The sequence below is a fragment of the Amblyraja radiata genome, chromosome 30 (assembly GCF_010909765.2).
Source record: "Amblyraja radiata isolate CabotCenter1 chromosome 30, sAmbRad1.1.pri, whole genome shotgun sequence".
Classification (NCBI taxonomy): domain Eukaryota; kingdom Metazoa; phylum Chordata; class Chondrichthyes; order Rajiformes; family Rajidae; genus Amblyraja; species Amblyraja radiata.
In genome coordinates this window covers 701039-709587 of record NC_045985.1, presented here as the reverse complement: position 1 = coordinate 709587, position 8549 = coordinate 701039, and the positions used below count along the sequence as shown (strand labels likewise).

Here is an 8549-nt window from a genome sequence, read left to right as displayed (position 1 = left end):
CCTCTCCCCCATCCCTCTCTCCCCCCCCCCCCGCCGCTGACAGCCCCTGCACCAGTCCAGCCGCCGCTGACCAGCCCCTGCACCAGTCCAGCCGCCGCTGACCAGCCCCTGCACCAGTCCAGCCGCCGCTGACCAGCCCCTGCACCAGTCCAGCCGCCGCTGACCAGCCCCTGCACCAGTCCAGCCGCCGCTGACCAGCCCCTGCACCAGTCCAGCCGCCGCTGACCAGCCCCTGCACCAGTCCAGCCGCCGCTGACCAGCCCCTGCACCAGTCCAGCCGCCGCTGACCAGCCCCTGCACCAGTCCAGCCGCCGCTGCCGGTTCTAACGCCGGCGACAGACAAACATCATCAATGCCGGCGACAATGAATGAGCTGCGGGACCTTGTCTTGTGTTTGACATTGTGTGAAAGATAAATGTAGCAATGTTACAAAATTTTGAGATTTTAAAAATCAAGTCTGTAATTTATCCCATCAGATAAAGCATAAAAATAAGTTTAATTTGACACCTAATTCACTTTCATATCTCAAGTATTTAAAAAGTTATGGCCATTTTCATACTGGGAAATGAGCATCTTGTTCCCTATTGATTTTCTATGGACATAACAAAAAAGCTGTGATCGTGAACAGTCAAAAGCCCATAACTTTCTTAAAAATTAAGAGAACTGAATGAAATTTTCAGTTATCATAGATTGAAGCATTCTGAAACAAATATAAAATAATCTTACTTGGATGACCTGAAATTAAAGCATATAATTAGTTAGTTACCTAATTGTAGCTAATTTCAGACTTCAATTACTAGATCTAAACATCTATCCATTTCTTAATAAATGATTAACATTTTTAAATAGCCTAAATGTCCAAATAATATTCACAAATAATTCACAATAAAACATGATTTTTAAATCTCATTTACATTAATTTATAGGCCAAATGGAAGGAATTCAGTGTTCAATTGCTGTAAATAAATGCCCATTTAAATCAGCTTTCTAGTGGGTCCCTGTGGAACGCGCTGGTTTAGAACGTTCACATTGCGGTAGATTTGTGCCTCAAATGCCGAGAAAAATACTGCGCGATATATTGGGCCCAAATTGAGCTACTCGCAATATTAAATTTTGTATAAAGGGATCTTTAGAAGCCCTTTTGAATGTAAAAATATACAACCTAACTTCTGCTATTTTCTTTATGAGACCCTGCGGTTGCTGGCGCTCGCGGGTTTAAAGATTGATTTTTAAACTACTATAACTATTATTCAAGGCCTTTAAACCTAATAATAGCTTTTGCGACGGGGTCTTCCAGCGATTTTTCGTTAATAATTAACTAGGCTGAACATCTTCGATTTGAACAGCCTAGAGAAAATCGCGTTTTAAACCCGCCCCCTCTAAACGGCGCCAAAATCGCGCACAACCTCAGCGGCAGATTTTCAAAGACGCTTCAGGTAGGCTTTGCAACATACCTACATTACCCCTCCCCCCCCCACCCCACCCCCACCCACACACTCACACCTCTCTGTTCCAGCTTTCTCTCACTCCCCCATCAGTCTGAAGGGTCGCCTGTCCATTCCCTCCACAGATGCTGCCCGACCCGCTGAGTTCCTCATTTTACTGACAATTGTCCATTCCCGACTCAGCGGACAGCAGCAACGCGCGGGCCGAGCGGCCTCTCTCTCTGTCCCTGTCAGCAGCCGCAGCTGTCCCGCTGCCTTGCAGTCAGAGGGCCGCATCCTTCACCGTGTCCCGGTCACGTCTACACTACGGGCGCCGGCTCCAGGCTTGTGGGGAAACCTCACTGAATCAAACGGCCCGCTGGGCTGGGGCAGAGAGAGGGAAGCGTCGGTGCAGGCGAGGGGTGGGTGGGGAGTGGGAAGTGTAAGGGAGGAAGGAAGACGGGAAGCCGGAGCCCTGGGAAAGTGAGAGGGGGGTGCGGCAGGGAGAGGGGCGGGAGAAGCGCGTAGAGGGGACCGGGCGGAGCGGGGAGAGGGGACGGGGAGAGGGGAGAGGGGCGGGGGGAGGGGACGGGAGAAGCGGGGAGTGGGGACGGGGAGTGGGAACCAGGAGAGGGGGCGGGGAGTGTGGGGGGGGGGGAGAATGGACGGGAGAAGCGGCGAGAGGGGGGAGGGGAGAAGCGGGTAGAGGTGAGAGGGGCGGGGAGAAGCGAGGAGTGGGGAGGAGAGAGGGGCGGGAGAAGCGGGGAGATGGGACGGGGCGGAGCGGATGAGTCAGGGGTGGAGGAGATGTGTCAGTGGGGGAAGGGGAGAGAGAGAGGGATAGGAGGTGAGAAAGAGAGGAGATGGCACAAAGCTGGGTGGCAGTATGAACTGTGAGGAGGATGCTACGAGGATGAAGGGTGACTTGGACAGGTTGGGGGAGTGGACAGACACATGGCAGATGCAGTTTAATGTCTAACTGACCCCTCCCTCATGTGAGATTAGTTGGGAGCGGCCAGGACACTGAACACTCAACACTTGCAGCCAAATAACATTCAATCCCCGAGACGGCAGCGCGCGCAGTGGAAAACACTTTGAACCAGGAAGTGGAGATAAAATGGCTGCAAAAGACCAGGTCGAGAGTTGGACCGAGGAGGCAGTTTGTCCCATCTGCCTGGATTTCTTCACCGATCCGGTGACACTGGAGTGCGGGCACTACTTCTGCCGCTCCTGTATCACACAGAGTTGGGACAGGGAGGGGAGAAACTCATGCCCGGAATGTAGAGAGGAATTTACAGACCGCATCCTCAGGGTTAGTCGGGCCTTGGTTAGACTGTCTGAGAAAGCTCGAACACTGAGCCTGAATCAGACAGAGAAGGAAAGTAAACTTCAGTGCGAGAAACATCAGGAAGAACTGAAGCTGTTTTGTGAAACGGACAAGAAGCTGATCTGTTTGGTTTGTGCAGCTGGGCGCGAACACAAGTCTCACAGCTTCATGCCGGTAGATGAAGCTATTGAAAACTACAAGGTAAAAGCAAACCGATTCTGATCTCATCATTGTGTCATGTCGTGTTCATTTTCTGACATTTTTATTCTCTGATCTGAATCCCAACCCCAGGGTCAGGTGAAATCTACCTTCGAATCTCTCACAGAAAAGGAATCAGACATCCAGGAAGAGGAGCAGCAACAGAAAGAGAACATTTCTGGAGTTCAGGTTTGTACTGCCGATTTAATGTTCTTGTGTAGATTTCATCCCTGTGATGTGTGCAATAATTTGGCACCACTACATAGGAATGTTACAACATTTTGAGATTTAAAAAATCAAGCCTTTAATTTATTCCATCAGATAAAGCATAAAAAGAACTTTCATTTGACACCTAATTCACTTTCATATCTTCAGTATTAAAAAAAGTTATGGTCATTTTCATACACGGAAATTAGCATTTTTGTGTTATTGCTTTTCCATTGACACTTAACACAAAAGCTGTGATCGAGGACAGTCAGTTAACATAAATGCCCATAACTTTCTTAAAAATTAAGATAACTGAATGAAATTTTCAGTTATTATCGATTGAAGTATACTGAAACAAATGATATATCTTACTTGGATGGTCTGAATATTAAAGTATATAATTAGTTAATTACCTAATTAAGTAGCTAAATACAAAATTACCCGTTGTGACGGAAATAGTAATAAACACCCAGAATGCCTTGAAAATTCAAAAATGTGAATATTCTCAAGATCAGAACTTTAATATTATTGTAACGTTAAAACAAATAGTCAATACCCCCCCCCCCCCCAAATAATTCATATTCATCAGTGTCATCAAATCAATTAAATTCATCTAAATTCAATTTCTAGATCTAAACATCTATCTATAAATATTTGTTTAAATAGCCAAAGTATCCAAATAACAAACTGATCCCATTCACACAAGAATTCACAATATAACATGATTTTTAAATCTCACTTTGTCATGAAATTCCATGCCAAACGGAAGGAATTGAATGTATAATTCCCATAAATTTTCCTATGTTGGATATAACACTGCAGCAGACAAGGGGCGTTTTGCACAGACATTTGTTCAAAATCCAGAAACATCCACTCTCAAGATAATCAAAATCATTATTTTTTGCTCAATTATGTCATAAGAACATCTACATTTTCTATATTTAGTGTTATTGTCTATCCACGATCAATATTTTCATACTAAATATCTCACTAAAACTTTACTGTGGAAGTTATTTAGTATGAAAATATTGATCACGGATAGATTATAACACTAAATATAGATGATTTAGACAAGACTCTTATGACATGATTGTGAAAAAAAATAATGAATTTGATTATCTTGAGAGTAGCAGTTTCTGGATTGGGATCGATTGGCATGTGGTCGCTGCTATGATTTAAGCCCCGATTGGCAGGCAAGGCACGGCCAATATCGCATCGGGGCCTAAATGAAAATCAGATATTTCGCATCATCTGATTACAATGAAACCACACCAAAAAGCAAGTTAAGATGGGAAATAGACGACATATCTTTTGTTTTGTCCCGCACTTGCGATCCGTGATGTTGAAGGTGTTGAAGGCATTAGAAGTCATGTTTAACTTCAATCCAATGATGCATTCGCCCAGCAACTTTTTTTTTAAAAAAGGGAGCGGGATTGCAGTATGATTTTTCTTCATCAGTTTGAAGTCCAAGCAAATTCCTCTCCGATAACCAATACAAACCTGGATTATCATCCCGCCCCCCCTCCCAACAGCCTCCTGAATCGCACGCCCAGGCAGTGGGCAGATCTACAGCGCTACTGATGGTAGGGTTTTATAACAACACTACACTATTGAGCTCAGTGGTCGAGGGCCAGAACACTTGGGAGGGGTTGAGCAGCCAAGGACTTTACTCCCTGGAGAGCAGCAGTCTGAAGAATGGTCTATGGCAGGTGTATAATATCATGAAACGGAATGATACGTTGGATGGTCAGTGTTTTACCCTTAGTAGGGGGGTCGAGAATGTGAGGGTATAGGTTTTAGATGAGAGGGAAAAGATTTAAAACGAACATGAAGGACAACTTTGGTAGTGGGTACATGGAACGAGTTGCCAGATGAGGTAGTTGAGTCCGAAACCGTAACAACATTTAAAAGATATTCAAACAAACTCGTGGAGAGAAAAGTTTTAGAACTATCTGGGCCAAATACGGACAAGTGGAAATAGCGCAGATGGGACGTCTTGGTGGGTATCTAACACCCCTTGCTGTATGACTCTATGAAGTCTGTCATTCTAAGTGGTGCTGCTGTCTGCTAGTTCTGGTGACCTGGTTCTGTCCACTGAGGGTTAATGGACACATGAAATGGAATAAGTTGCAGGGAATTGTACCGGGGAAATGGGAATGATGTGAGTGTACGTTACATTCACCAAATATTTCAGAATTATCAAGACGAGCTCTTGAATTGCCACGGTGATGAAAGGAGCGGATTATATACAAGTAAATTGAATTAATGTAGATACGTACAGAGCCCAGCATGGACATGTTGGGCCGAATGGCATATTTCTGTACTCCAGAACTCGACATTGATTAGCCAAATGTCACCTTCCATGTCATGAGGAAACACAGCAGAGTGACATAATATATTGATTCTCATCTTTCATCTGACAGAAACAGTCACACAACCTTCAGTCACAGGTCACATCCCAGTTTGCTGAACTGCACCAGATTCTCACTGAGAAAGAGCAGCGCTTACTCGGAGATATCCGGGAAGAAGAGATGAAGATTGTAAAAACAATGGAGAAAAATCTTCAAGAGATTCAAGAGAATTTAAATTCCGTTCAGGAGGAACTCTCAAAGTTACAGGAACAGATAGACCACAAGGACGGCGTGATGTTTCTGAAGGTGAGGGTTACACTACAGTTTGGTGAAGTGAAAGTGCACAGTCACAAAGTGGTGGTTAAATTTCGGAAATAAATGCATCATTTACCAGTAATTCAGAACGGTGTCTAAGTTGCATCTGTTCCATCTACTCACATATCCAACAACAATGCCCCAAATTCCAAGAATCCTCATGTATTTTTTCCCACTTCAACTTAAATTTATCTGCAATATTGTCTTCAGGCCGTCCGCTGAGTTCCACGTTCTCTTTACTGCAGCACTTGTGGAATTTATTAAAGGCCATCATACATTTCAGGTTTTAATTTTCTTCTCCCCACAGGTAGTGATAATATTTCCAACCCCCACCCATTTAAATCCGCCGCTGATCCTAAAATATTCCATCCTTTATTCTCTGACATCTTCTCCAGATAAAACCCCACGACCTGCCCGGTCTTACTCATAAATTGCATACTCTCAGTTATTTTCATCGACATTCCTAATGCTTTCCCCCGTTTTTGATGTCTCTACGACAATATCCACTTTCTGCCTGTGACAACGGCAAAGAGTTGGGAAATGGGAATTATCAGAGGGTTTTTCTGTAGCAATTTGGTGAAATACCCGCCGTCGGGATCATGACGATCCATCTCAGTCTATTGAGATTTGTGTTTTATTTATTTCAGGAGGAAGCTGGTCGCAAGAGCAGGTAGGACATGCTTTTGACTGAAAGAATGTTTGTTTTTATAGTACAGCTCAAAAAAACAGCTCATGCTCAGTTACTAACCTGCTGTTAAATATTTGCAGGGTTAGTGATGAAACCAAAACAATGTTGGTGGTAGATGGCGCGTTGCCCATTGAAAAGTTTGATCGCACCTTTTTCTACAACATGGCATTGAGAGAAACATCTGATATCATCAACCGAGGTAAAACTAATATCTTTTCCATTGTTCTTTTTAAGACATCTTTCTGCAATACTTATATGTGATTAATGTTAAAGACTAACTCGCTAGAATTTAGAAGATTGAGGGGGGATCTTATAGAAACATAAAATTCTTAAGGGGTTGGACAGGCTTGATGCAGGAAGATTGTTCCCGATGTTGGGGAAGTCCAGAACAAGGGGTCACAGTTTAAGGATAATGGGGGAATCTTTTAGGACCAAGATGAGGAAAACATTTTTCACACAGAGAGTGGTGAATCTCTGGAATTCTATGCCACAGAAGGTAGTTGAGGCCAGTTCATTGGCTATATTTAAGAGAGAGTTCGATGTGGCCCTTGTGGCTAAAGGGATCAGGGGGTATGGAGAGAAGGCAGGTACAGGATACTGAGTTGGATGATCAGCCATGATCATATTGAATGGCAGTGCAGGCTCGAAGGGCCGAATGGCCTACTCCTGCACCTATTTTCTATGTTTTTAATGGACTCTGGGGGAAGCACCACAGAGACAGAGCGAAGTTTGTTTGCACTTGAACAAATCCTTGTTCCTGGGTGGGAGACTAAAATGCTGGAGAAACTCAGCCGGTGAGGATGAAGAAGGGTCTCAACCCGAAACGTCGCCTATTCCTTCCCTCCATAGATGCTGCCTCACCCGCTGAGTTTCTCCAGCATTTTTGTCTACCTTCGATTTTCAGCATCTGCAGTTCCTTCTTAAACACTTGTTCCTGGGTGAATGAGTTTGCTGTGCTGGGTGAAATTGCGTAGACTAGGCCTGTGTACTCGAGAGTTCAGGTGTATTAGAGGAGATCTCAGTGAACACACAAAGTCGTTACAGGGCTCCATGGGCTGGATGCAGGGAGGTTGTTTCCCCTGCACTGGTGGCTGTGGATAATCAGTCATTCAGTGCTCTTGGAGCCAGAGAGCCATGGTTGTACATTATACAGTCAGGCCCTTCGGCCCATCACATGCTTGTCCACCTTTTTTCCCAGCCGCACAAATCCCATTTGCCCACATTAGAACCGTATTATTCCACACGTCGTTTGCTAATGCCTCTTAGATGTAATGATTCCATTCCACTCCTATTCAGTGTGATCACGGCAACTCCGCCCCATATCACCACATCATCTTTAACCACCTCTAATCACCACTCGCTTCCGTCTCCTCATCTTCCAATCTGTCCCGCCCTCGTCGTCTACTGGCAAGATATTTGAATACCCGCCATATTTCTCCATCCCCACTCGCAATCTCTCGTTCATCCTCACTTTCTGCATTCGTTTTCCCCGTCCGCACACACCGCCCTCTCCCGTTCCCGATATCCCGTGGAATTCCCCCTCTCCTGCCCGGTTGACAAACTCCCGGAAAGATGTCCATCCAATGTTGTTGTGGGGGTGAAACCCAGGGCAAGGTTTCAGTTGTCCGCCCGCCTGTGCCCGAGTCTCCCCCCGACCCCCGGGGACTCTCTGATTCTCTGCTTCTCCCCCCAGTCTCCGTCACCCTGGATGTGGAAACAGCGCATGCGGTGCTCGAGGTGTCTGAGGATCGGAAGAGGGTGAGACTGACCGAGACCGAGAGGAGTCTCCCTGACACCGGGAAGAGGTTTACAGGCAGTCTGTGTGTGCTGGGATCGGAGGGATTCACATCGGGGAGACATTACTGGGAGGTGGAGGTGGCGGGGAGTCAGTGGTGGAGTCTGGGAGTCGCCGCAGAGTCTGTGGAGAGGAAGAGAGATGTCACAATGACCCCGGAGACTGGAGTCTGGATCATCTGGCGGTCGGGTGACGAGTTTTATGCAGATACCGACCCTCTATCCCGTCTCCCCGCCCGTCCCAT

The 8549-nt window shown here is 45.6% G+C and overlaps 2 long non-coding RNA genes across 2 annotated transcripts; both read left to right on the top strand.

The window, feature by feature from the left end:
• Nucleotides 1-2909: 2909 nt before the first annotated feature.
• Nucleotides 2910-5636, top strand: LOC116990084. Its single transcript, XR_004416404.1, has 3 exons — nucleotides 2910-2952; nucleotides 3043-3138; nucleotides 5580-5636. It is a non-coding gene; the product is annotated as an uncharacterized LOC116990084 (long non-coding RNA).
• Nucleotides 5637-5772: 136 nt separating this feature from the next.
• LOC116990078 lies at nucleotides 5773-8261 on the top strand. The gene is made up of 4 exons (XR_004416399.1): nucleotides 5773-5813; nucleotides 6470-6492; nucleotides 6591-6709; nucleotides 8204-8261. It is a non-coding gene; the product is annotated as an uncharacterized LOC116990078 (long non-coding RNA).
• Nucleotides 8262-8549: the final 288 nt, after the last annotated feature.